Genomic DNA, 11377 nt, shown 5'->3' with positions numbered 1-11377 from the left:
CACAGCAGAGGGAAAGATCCTAAGCAAACAAACAAATGAACCTGCAATTTACATATTTAGTTTAAAGTATTAGATAGCTAGCTAGCTAGCTAGCTAGCTAGATAGAATATACTTATAAACACAGCCTGCAGTAAGATTTTTCCCCCTAAAATACATTACTTACTGAAGTTGGTTACTGAAATATTGAGGAAGTTTTCAATAGAAATAGGCAGATTCTGGCAAAGTTTTTGCTCATGACTGACTTAGAAATTTAAAACAATTCTTAAAATAAGCAGGCTTGAACATTCTATATGCCACAAAAATGTGAGAATTGAATGTTTGCGAACTGCCCCTTGGGTGTATTCACCAATGTGTTCTCTGTGATTCCTTTTAGAATCTATATTGCCATCCAAGGATATTAAGTGACTTCATCATAGGTTATTACCTAACGTCAACACTTCAGTCTTCACAGTTGATAAACAACGGTCAGATAAGGTTTGTGTTTCTGAAGTGTAAGGGTGTATATTATTAAGGTTGGTTTAGTATAGTCACTTTGGGTTAACACAATTTTCCAAGATGGTCTATAAATCAAGACAGGTCAGCACATATGAGGCAATCAAAGTGTGTAGTTCCTGTTTGTCTCAAACTGCTAGTTCGTGGAGTGGTAACTTTTATTTGCACCAAGAATGTTTGGGAAATGATGATTCTTGCCCATAAATCAGTATTCCCTTACCAATATATTTATCTAGAAGAACTCTGAGTTTATGTGGGAGTACAAATATTCCTTAGTGTTTCCAGAAAGATAGGTGTAAGATGGTCATATATTTAAACACCTTCCTACCTCCTTGGAAGATTGGAGGAGCACTGCTACTGGAGGGGTCAGAGTGCGGATTGGTAGAAGCTATGACCAGGATGTAGATGTTATAGGGGAGTGCTTGTATTTATTTCAAGTTGGGTGCCCATTGCCCATGCACAACCATGTATTCCATCCATGCTGTTATGAAAGGAGGAAAATCTCACTCTCTGCCTGCCACAGCTCCATTTCTGCCATAAGGGTATGATAGGAAGAGTGTAGTGAGCGAGCAATGAGGAAAGATACAAGAGAGACCATATCTTCCCAGACTGCAGCTTGAGCCAAAGGACATCACCTTCCCTTCTGTGATCCAGTAGCCTTCATCGGGTCTCTCCTCTTCACCACTGTGAAGGGCTAAGTTCTCTAACAGGATTTCTGGGATCATGTTTTCTTCTATACAGAAACAACAGGTCACCAAAATGCCAATGTTGCAACATCAGTTGAATTGGGTATGACTCTCAAGCCTACTCTACTTCTATAGACTAAATATTTGCATCCCTCCAAAATTTTTGTGTTGAAATCACAAACCCCAATGTGCTGGTATGAGGAGATGAGATATTTGGTAGGTGATTAGATCAGAAGGGGGAAGCCCTCATGAACAAGATTAGTTTACTTATTAAAAAAAAGATGCCATGGAGAGCTCTGTCACCCTTTCCACTATGTGAGGACACAATGAGAAGGTGGCCACCTATGAACCAAGAAGCCTGCCCTCACTAGATCTCAACTCTGCTGGTACCTTAATCTTCAAGTTTCCAGCCTCTGGGACTGTAAGAAACAAATTTCTGTTGTTTATAAGCTTCCTAGTGTATGTTAATTTGTTCTAGCCTCCTGAATGAACTAGGACATCTACAAAAATGAATGTTGCTGAGAAAAACCACATTTTCTTTTTAAACCTCAGTTTCCATGTGTGTGCCATAGAAAATAACCATGGTAATTTTTGCAAAAGATTGTTTGCAAAATGAATGATCAAATATATACATGCCCTTCAAAATTTTTTTCCTGCACGCAGTAGGTACTCTAAGCTAGGACATTTCTGCGATGTATAATTTATTGAATCATTATTTCAACTCTCCAGTCTGCTCTTGTCAAACTACACCTTCATATTCTTAACGTGATCTATGGTATGTTAAGTGTATATCCACACCCTTTTGCACGTGGGCTTGAACATGTGACTTATTTTGGCTAACAGGTTATCAGCTGGCATGAAATAAGCATACAGTTGAAATATATTTGCAAAGTTGGAGTTGCTGTATTATAATTCAGCAGCCTACCATGAGACAAACATTTCTCACCCTTGGCCTCAGGGTAAGAGAATATAAAGCTGGTCATACAGCCCAGGTAGCTGCTGGTCCAAAAAGCAGAATGCAATCAAACCTGCAGCTTGAAACCTAGAAACAAGGCCAAAGATCAGAGGTTGGAGGCAAACCTAACACAGCTGATTTGAAGCCAACCTGCAGACCATAGAGAGATTTTAAGCCACTGAATATAGGCCTCTAAATTTTGCCACATATCTTATGGTTGAAATATAATCTCTCTCTCTCTCTCTCTCTCTCTCTCTCTCTCTCTCTCTCTCACTCCTTCCGTTCCTCTCTCTTTCTCTTTTTCCTTCTCCCACTACTTTTATCTAATGCTTAGTTTAGATTCTTTAGTCTTTACTTGATATAACTTTTATCAGTAAACATGCAAGTAATTATATTGGTTGAAAAGATTAGTTACAAATCATACTAATTTAAATTTTAGAAAAATCATTTGGAAAAACAATAATTCAAATAATTTCGGGGGAAATACAAATTCCAAATACACACACATATGTGTTTTTTTTTTAACATGTATGAGTTTATGTATAAAATATATATTATAAACACACATATACAAAAGTATTAGAGAATATGTTTTTATTACTTATTTGTCAAGAGAAACAGTTAAAAAACATTGAATTATTCTCAAGAATGGTTAAAACTAAATTAGAAATTTTCTATGTGTTTGCTTTGTTTGTTGGGATTTGTTTGTTTTGCATTGTTTTGGTTTTTCTTAGCAAATATGAATCCATGGCATGTGTACACGTGCACATGAACACACACACACACACAAAATACTATAATGTATAGCCTTACCAACTTGTTTTTAAATAAGAATGTCAGTTAAGGCAGTAATCATCAAATTCTAAAGTTTTTGAGAAAGTCTGGGAGTAAATATCCCTACAAAAATGCCGTGACTCTTATTAAAGTATCTAACTAGTGAGAAGATTTCCCTTTAATTTGGCTAGTGCACTGTAAGAGAACAGAGCTCCACTTGGGGGTTGTACTGCTCTGGTGCACATCCTGGTTGTTGGTATAATACTTTGATTTCCTCAGTTAAACAATCATAGTGCACGCTGCAAACAAATATGGACACTTATATCACATCTGTTGCAGGCCATATAGTTCCCAAGAGACAAATCATTCTCCTTTAAACTGTTTTGCTTTGATCCTAGGGGTTCAGAGATCAGAGAGAACTGGGGATAGTGCTGCTATCGTCTTTTCTTTCTTGGCTACTTATATGTCATAACTAGTCCAGGTATTAAAAACAACTGAGTGGAATGGGATTATATGTGAAGATAGTGAAGGCTTTGGTTAATTTAAGCTGAGTTTCTTAGTAAATATACAGATGCTTGTGAAAGAAACTATTTACACATTTTATTGTACTTGATTTTCTCACAAAAGTTTTGTTTGTTGATTCATGTACATGAGAGTAGAAGCCATAGACTTAATTTGCTGTTTGCATATTTAATTTTATTGTGCTTTTTAAATATTATACCGACACGCTTTATATAAAGAAATACATGATGTTGAATAGAAATACATACATACAAGTATATAATGGACAGTCTTCAGTGAAAAACTGTGTCTGGAACAAAAATTTAAGGTAATTAAGATAATGTCTTTAGACAAGCACACAAGACATTTATTTGTACAAATGGGGCTCTCCAATTACCACAACCTGACAGATGCTCTTAAATATCATAAAGCCAAATTACTTGAAAGTGCACTGAATATTCTTAACATAATATCTTATCTTATTCATTTTTAGATTAATGTACTATCCAATAAATTATGAAGTTATAAAATTATATTTTACCTAAGAATGATGCTGGGCAGAGTATTTTTTTATTTTATAGAATTTCTATACTTTTGGGGGTCTACAAAGAGAATAATGATCCTTTTGTGTAATTAAAATTTTGAAGAAAAAGCACTTTTTAAAAATTTTGTCTTGATATCCACCAAAACAGTGTTTCCCCCCTTGCTTGGAGTAGATACACCCACTTACAAAACTGTGAGACCACAGGAGAGTCACCAAATTCTATAGTACTACTCACTTATTTCATCATTTAAACAAGTGTTACCATTGATCTCTAAGGTACTTTATGATCTTAAAATTACACGAAGAGGTTGACAATCATACATTTTTACAATTTTATCAAACTTACAAATTTACAAGAGTAATTCTAGGAGGCTATTTCAAAACAGATGCCTTAAAGTATAATGTTATTTATTTGATTTATATAAAAATCAGAATATGTTACCTAGTTCAAATCCTTAGGATTAATTATGTGCATACAATTATAAAACAAGTGGTCACTTTAATAATTATGCCAGCTTAGGTTATATTTACTACTGTTTTCTATTTACCAAAGATTTTCCTAAGTGTGCAGAGCTTGTAGAGAGAGAGTGTGTCCTGGTGAATAAATTCTATTATAGGAGACAAGGTAATAGGAAAGATTTGATTTGACCAAATGTATGCATATATGGATATTGTATATTTGTATCAATTTCTGCATAAATGTATCCATATATATATATATTTCTAAATATCATTTCTAAGTATTACTTTGTATTTGGGAATTATTTCTTTTTAGCTGACTGTGTATTAGCTAGTCTAATTTTGTTTTCTAGCAAGTTTGCCCTCATCATTCAAAAAATCATGCATAAACTTCCTGAATTCATTTTCTCTTGCATCATTTGATATATTATTTTGTTTCTTGGACTGTTTCAAACATCTAAAAAATGAAAGCAACCAATCACAGAAAGACAACCTTCATCAACATGCCACAGTTACAGATTCCGGTGACTGATGAAGCTGGGAAAGCAAATTTAGCTTGCTCTGAATGCAAAGCTGCCAGTACTCTGAGTCCTAATACTTCTACTTTCAATTTATTTTATTATTTAATCTTAATATTGGCTTTGTGTAATTCTTTGTGCTATGTATAACAATATATAACCCTGTTGTGGCAGTATGTCATTGTATTCATAACTCATATGGGATGAGTTATGAGTTATGAACATCCCAATATGGGATGTTGTATTTTGCCTACTTACAGGAGATTAGCATGGTAGAAATACTGGAATGATTGAGCAGTCTGCATAAAAAGAGTGATTAAGGGACAGTATAAGATGACTTAATCTCTATGAGCTACAAACATAGAAAAAAATTTTAGAAACTATAAAAGAAAATTCAGGAAATATGAAAGAAGAAAGAAGACTTTTTGTTGTTGTTGTTGTTTTTTTTTTTTTTTTTGGTGAGAACGAAAACATAGCACATGAAGATATGGAATTGATTACATCATGTGTAGAAACAGCCTTTATATAGACCTTCTTCTTCTGCCTATTGTATGTTTCATTATTTCTAACAATTGAGCTTCCTGCTATAATCAAGATTTAGTAACGTGATTTGAATCTTAACTAATGTAAACTTTTAAGTTTTAAGATGTTTTGACAATGTTTCAAGCATACAAATTGTACTTGATGAACTTATATATAACCACATTTATAAAATATTAACTTCTGTAAAAATATTTAATATTTTAAGTAAATTTTCATTGAAATTATTGTAAACCAATATCTTAAAGAATTTTGAGAAATATCTTCAAATTTGTTTATATTAGTTATTTCACTAGACATAAAATATATTCAATTCACCTCTGTTTTTTTCAAATTTTATCTTTCTAATAGATTGTGAAATGATAGCCTCTATTTCAATTTTTGTGCAAATATTTTAACCAGGGATTTAGCTGTTGGCTCATAACTTTCAATAGCCAGTTCATTCATGCTGTTATTAAAAGCATTAACACCTCATCATATATTCAAGAGAGCAAAAGAAATGTGATGAAAGATCCCAACAATAACAACAAACTGTATCTAGAGTGAGGGGAATTGGATTGATTAGCTGAGTTGCACTTGTTGACTCTGGTTCTGATCTGTTGTATTGAAGGTTTCATATTAGTAACATGTGAATTATTATTATATCTTCCTTGACTGTACATGCATATCAAATATATAATATGTAATGTCTACTCTATTGATTAAATTTTTCAGAGACAGTATATCCTAGAAGTAAATATTTCTGGAATGGTTTTAAAATATGATGATACTGTTAGTTTTTATTCCTTTTGTATATATTTCATTATAGAGTCTCTGAATATATTCATGTCTTATTAAATTTCAAAGAAGACTTTCATGTCTGGTTTTATTTTACAAGAAAGGATGTAAAATTTATATTCAATTAATTATGTCAACTTAACCTTCATAAGCTTTTATTCAGATCAAGAAGCCAAATTGCATCTGAAGCTGTTTTCCTAAAAATGATCACATTTACTGACATCTATTTGTTTCCTCCTTTCCCCGCATGCTGTTTTTTTTTTTCAATAAAGTGAAAAGTCCCCAGTCACTCACAGTTAAATAATTTCCTCCTAAAGTAGTCAGTATCAATCAATTATGATAAATTAAAACTGACAGGGGATAAACCAAGGATGGATGCATGGGTGAAACTGAAACAAACAAAAAGTTTAAGTGGAAAAGAAGTAAGTACAAGCAGCCAAAATAAACTAATTATTATGAAAAAGAATCAATGTTAAAAAACCAGTGTGATTATGTACACACACAAATGCACATGTGCACACACACACACACATACATAGATACATATAGTTATACTTTAAACTCCAAAATGTTTATATTTTACTATTGTTGGTATAACTTAAAAATCAATAGGATGTATGCTTTGTTTCTTTTTCTTTCCTATAAAATATATCAACTTACTGCATCTACTTTCACCTGTTCCTAAGTCATATTCTTATATACTTTATGAGTAACCTTAATACTTGGACTAACATCTTGTCTTTTTCTGATGGTTTCTTTTCAATGGGAAATCAATCATCAAAACATGTTGTACTTTTATACAAAACATTACTATTTCCACCACCAAACATATTTAACAGTCATATGAACACTGTACTTTTCTCCAGCATGAGAAAAGTATTATTAAATAAGTAAATCAAAATTAGTCACATAATTTTTTCAAAAATGTGTTTTACAACTTATTTTACTGTCTTGTTCAAATGATACAGGTTTAATTGAATGACAGAAAAGCTGAATAGAATTATAACTGATGGATTTTACAGTATGGGTAGTGATAAGCATCAGTGCCAAAAGTGGGAAGCAGCTGCTAAAAGTTAGTTACTGGTTCTTGTCTAAATTTGTTCCGACAATTGTATGAGCATATATATAGTACTTGTTCATCACACGTACTGAATAGGTATTGATAGCATGGCACCTGCGCAGAGGCAATCTGTATAAGCAGATCGTGACACCAAATCATTTTAGCAAGTAAAAATAATACATTTTAGTGTCTAATAGATTTTAAAGAGATAATTCTGTGAGTACAGAAGAGATATCTGTGGTTTAGTAATGGGCTAAGAAAAACTGAAGTTTTTGTAAACATTATGCTAAAATGAGTCATCAATGTGATATTGCTGCACAAATATAATTTCTATTCCTTTTAGCATTAGCTAAAATGTTTTTAATGATGGCACTAGTTTATATTTTAGTGTTTATGTTTCTAAAAGACTTAATTTTATGTATATTTTCTGAGATAATCTTCCTCAAAATACTGTTGGGAATCACTAAACTCCTTTTAAAGATGAGTGAATTGCATCTCAGTACGTTTATTTGTCTTGCACTTGATCTCACTGCTAATAGTATTTTTCTTATGTTACATGCAGGGACATAAAGCTGCATTTTATTCTGCATGCCATGATTTTGGAAGGTCATAGAGAAATGGGGAACATTCAGAGGAGAGTGACTAGGGTAGTCAGGGAGACGGGAGTACAAAAAAAGCTTTAAAATTTAGCAAAAAAAGGTTTTTCATTTTTTTCTAGCTGGACATGTAGTTCTCAGCTTTCTTGTCTCAATGCAGCTGTGCAACTTTGTTGCTCACTCTCTCCTTGAAGCTCTTTATTTTCCTGGTTTATTATGCCCTGCTAGCTATGCCTGTGTCTTTCTGAATATTTCCCCTCTTTCAACTTACAGTTTCCTGTTCTGTGACCCATATGAAGAAGGCCATGTGAGAAGAGTCTAATGAGTTCTAAACTTTGGATCTCTAAATTATCCAGAGCTTTCTTTGTCAGTAGAACAACCTTTCTTTCTTTTGTCTGAGAACGTTGATCTTCCCTTTCCTGAAGAATTTGTAATAGTCTCCCTTGAAATAGTTCCCTTGCAAGGAACTGTTGCAGTGCTTCTGGGCGGGGACACGCTCGTATCACCTCTCATCGTTCCTAGACCTATACTCAGTGACAAATCTCAGCAAGACCCACAAGGTAAAGAGTTGCTGTGCATATCAAAAAATTGCAAGATTTTGCCAATGTATACTGACCAATATTTAAAAAATATATATGGCCACAGAGTCTAGAGATGTGGAATCATGGCAACAGGAAAATGTTGCAGCTCAATTATATTGATTTGTATTCACTAATCTGATTCTGAATTCAGTGTATTAACTTGAATGACTGGGGACAACTCTAAATGTTTGATTGATTGCTTGATTGAGACCTGTACCCAAAGGGAAACTTAAGATAGAATGTCAGAACTTCCTTGATACCCTGTAGAGGAAAGTATCCAGAGGTCTGGACTTTTGTGCAAGCTGTTCCTCCACTTGGCCGTAAGAACCAGGTGATGGGATTCATGATCAAAGTAGAGGTGACAAATAGGGATGATTTATTGAGACTCTGGCTGACCCTTACTGAAGAATCACAGTAAAACTTCTAGGATTTTAGAATAATTGCTCTTTGAAATTCAGATTTCAGTAGTAGAGAATGAATGCTTGAACTGGAGACAAAAATTTACCATGTGACCTGAGCTGCTCTCATGAAATGAGTGTGGTCTGACTCACCTGACCATAAATTTGGGCGTACTCTGCAGCATATCATTGTTAAGTGGCAGTGAATACATGAGAATCCTCTCAAGCACTGCACAAAAGAAACAAGTGGGTAAAGCATGTGACACAGGGGTTCGTAGCTCCTCCTCCTCCTCTATTGCCTTCTGACTCACCTGCTATAGCCTAGTGGATAATTCACTAGGACAAATTGACAGAAGCAATTCAATGGGGAGTGGAAAATATTTTCAACAAGTAGACAATACAATATTATTTTACAACAAAGTGACCCACGTCTCATACAATGAAAAATATTAGCTCCAAACAGGTCATAAAGATAAAAGTATAAATCTTTTACAATAAAAAAGTAAGAGATATTTCTGAACTTGGATGAAGTAAAGAGTTCTTAGATACTTTGCTGAAAGCATTATCAAGAAAGAGAAACAACTGTAAACTTTGAAAAAGCTTAACATTTTCATCAAATTTAAACCATGAATCTTTCAAAAAGTACCAATAAGGTCATGAAAAATAAGCTACAGACAGGGAGAAGCAGTTTGCAAATCGTATGTCTGATTGAAAAAAAACTGGTATTCTAGGTAAACAATTAAATGCTACAGCAAAATACAAGTAAGACAACACATTTTAGTTTAGACAAATGTATAAATAGATCACAAAAGAATATACATGAATCCTGAATAAACACACGAAATGATGCTCAACATCATTGGTTATTAGGCAAATGTAGATTAAAACCCTGACATGGTCACTAGAATGACTACCACACATGATAAACAACATTAATTCTTAGTGAGGTTTTGTAAAATCTGGAGCCCTCGTGAATTTCTTGTTAAAATTTAGAATGGTGCACCCTTCTTGAAGATTAGTCTGTGAGTTTCTTAAAAAGTTAAACATAAAACTTAGCATATGACGTATCAATCACAATTCTAAGTATTTACTCAAGAAAAATAAAACATTTTCATATAACTACTGATATGAATGTTCAAAGAGTTATTATTCATTTCTGAAAGCTGAAAATAATCCAAATGTCCATGAACCAGTGAATGGATACACAAAATTTATTCATGCATACGATGAAATAGTCTTCAGTACTTAAATAGATTACTCATACATGCTGCAACGTGAGTGAACCCCAATAAACAGGATGCTAAATGAGAGAAGCCAGATGCACAGGATTACATATTGCATGGTTTTATATATATATAAATTTCCAGAAAAAGTAAAAAAAAAAAAAAAAAAAAAATACAGACAGATCATAGGTTGCCTGGTGCTTGGAGTAGGAGAATTGACTACAAATAAGCATGAGGAGCTTTTCTGGGTATGCAAATGCTTGTCAACTAAACTGTGCTGATTGCTGCATAACTGTGCACATTTGTTAAAAAGGATTCAATATTAAAGTTATAATGGATGAATTTTAAGGCAAGTAAATTATACCTCAATTAGTTCAAAAAGGAATCGTAAATTTACAAGAGACCTTATTTGCTATCATGATATGTTGTTGAGCATTTCTTCTGACCAAGCCATTTGTTTAATAGCACATGAAGTGCAACAAGGAATAATGCCTGGGATTTACTGGTGTTTACCAGCCACAAGCTCTGACATGAGAAAATAGTGGAATTGCCTTGGGGAAGATAATTCACAACACTGGTTGGATTGGATATGGGAACAACACATTGTAGGCCTGAGCTGTTGCACTTTCAGATGGAGATACAGTGCTGTTTCTCCAATAGTCACAATTTACAGTTCCAGTAATCAAGAAAAGGGAAGGGCTCTTCTGATAAGGTTGTCAACCCACTAGTGTAATACATGCTTTTCTATTCCCACAACTTAAGACTCTCTTGGTTTTCCCTCTTAAAAGAGGAAGTCTTCATCATGAGAAAAAATAATAGTCCTATTTGCCTGATCACTTCCATCCCCGATTTCAGTGAATCAATAGAGGTAAAGAAAAGGATTATAGGCCTGGCCGCCTGCCTGTCAATGAGAAATAAGATGATTGCTAAATAATGGAGGTGATAGAGAATATATATGAAATGTAAGATTTCCCTTAGAGAATCTCATAATACTGCCATGTCCTATTATTGAAGGTGATTACCAAAGGAAAATGGAATTGCTAATTAGAAGATGGTAGTTTAAAGTACTGGTTAGAACTACATGGTAAGTTGCAGAAACAAAAATTATAATAGTAATCAGTATTTCTTTTTTATTTCATATAAACATATATATATACTATATATACATATTTTATACACACACTATATATGTGTGTGTGTGTGTGTGTGTGTGTGTATATAGCATTTTATCTTCTTTCATTCTCCTACCATCTAACATAAGATGCATTAATGG

This window comes from Macaca nemestrina, chromosome 6, assembly GCF_043159975.1.
Source record: "Macaca nemestrina isolate mMacNem1 chromosome 6, mMacNem.hap1, whole genome shotgun sequence".
NCBI classification, from domain to species: domain Eukaryota; kingdom Metazoa; phylum Chordata; class Mammalia; order Primates; family Cercopithecidae; genus Macaca; species Macaca nemestrina.
The sequence above is the reverse complement of the archived record's forward strand: the minus strand, read 5'-3'. Positions refer to the sequence as shown.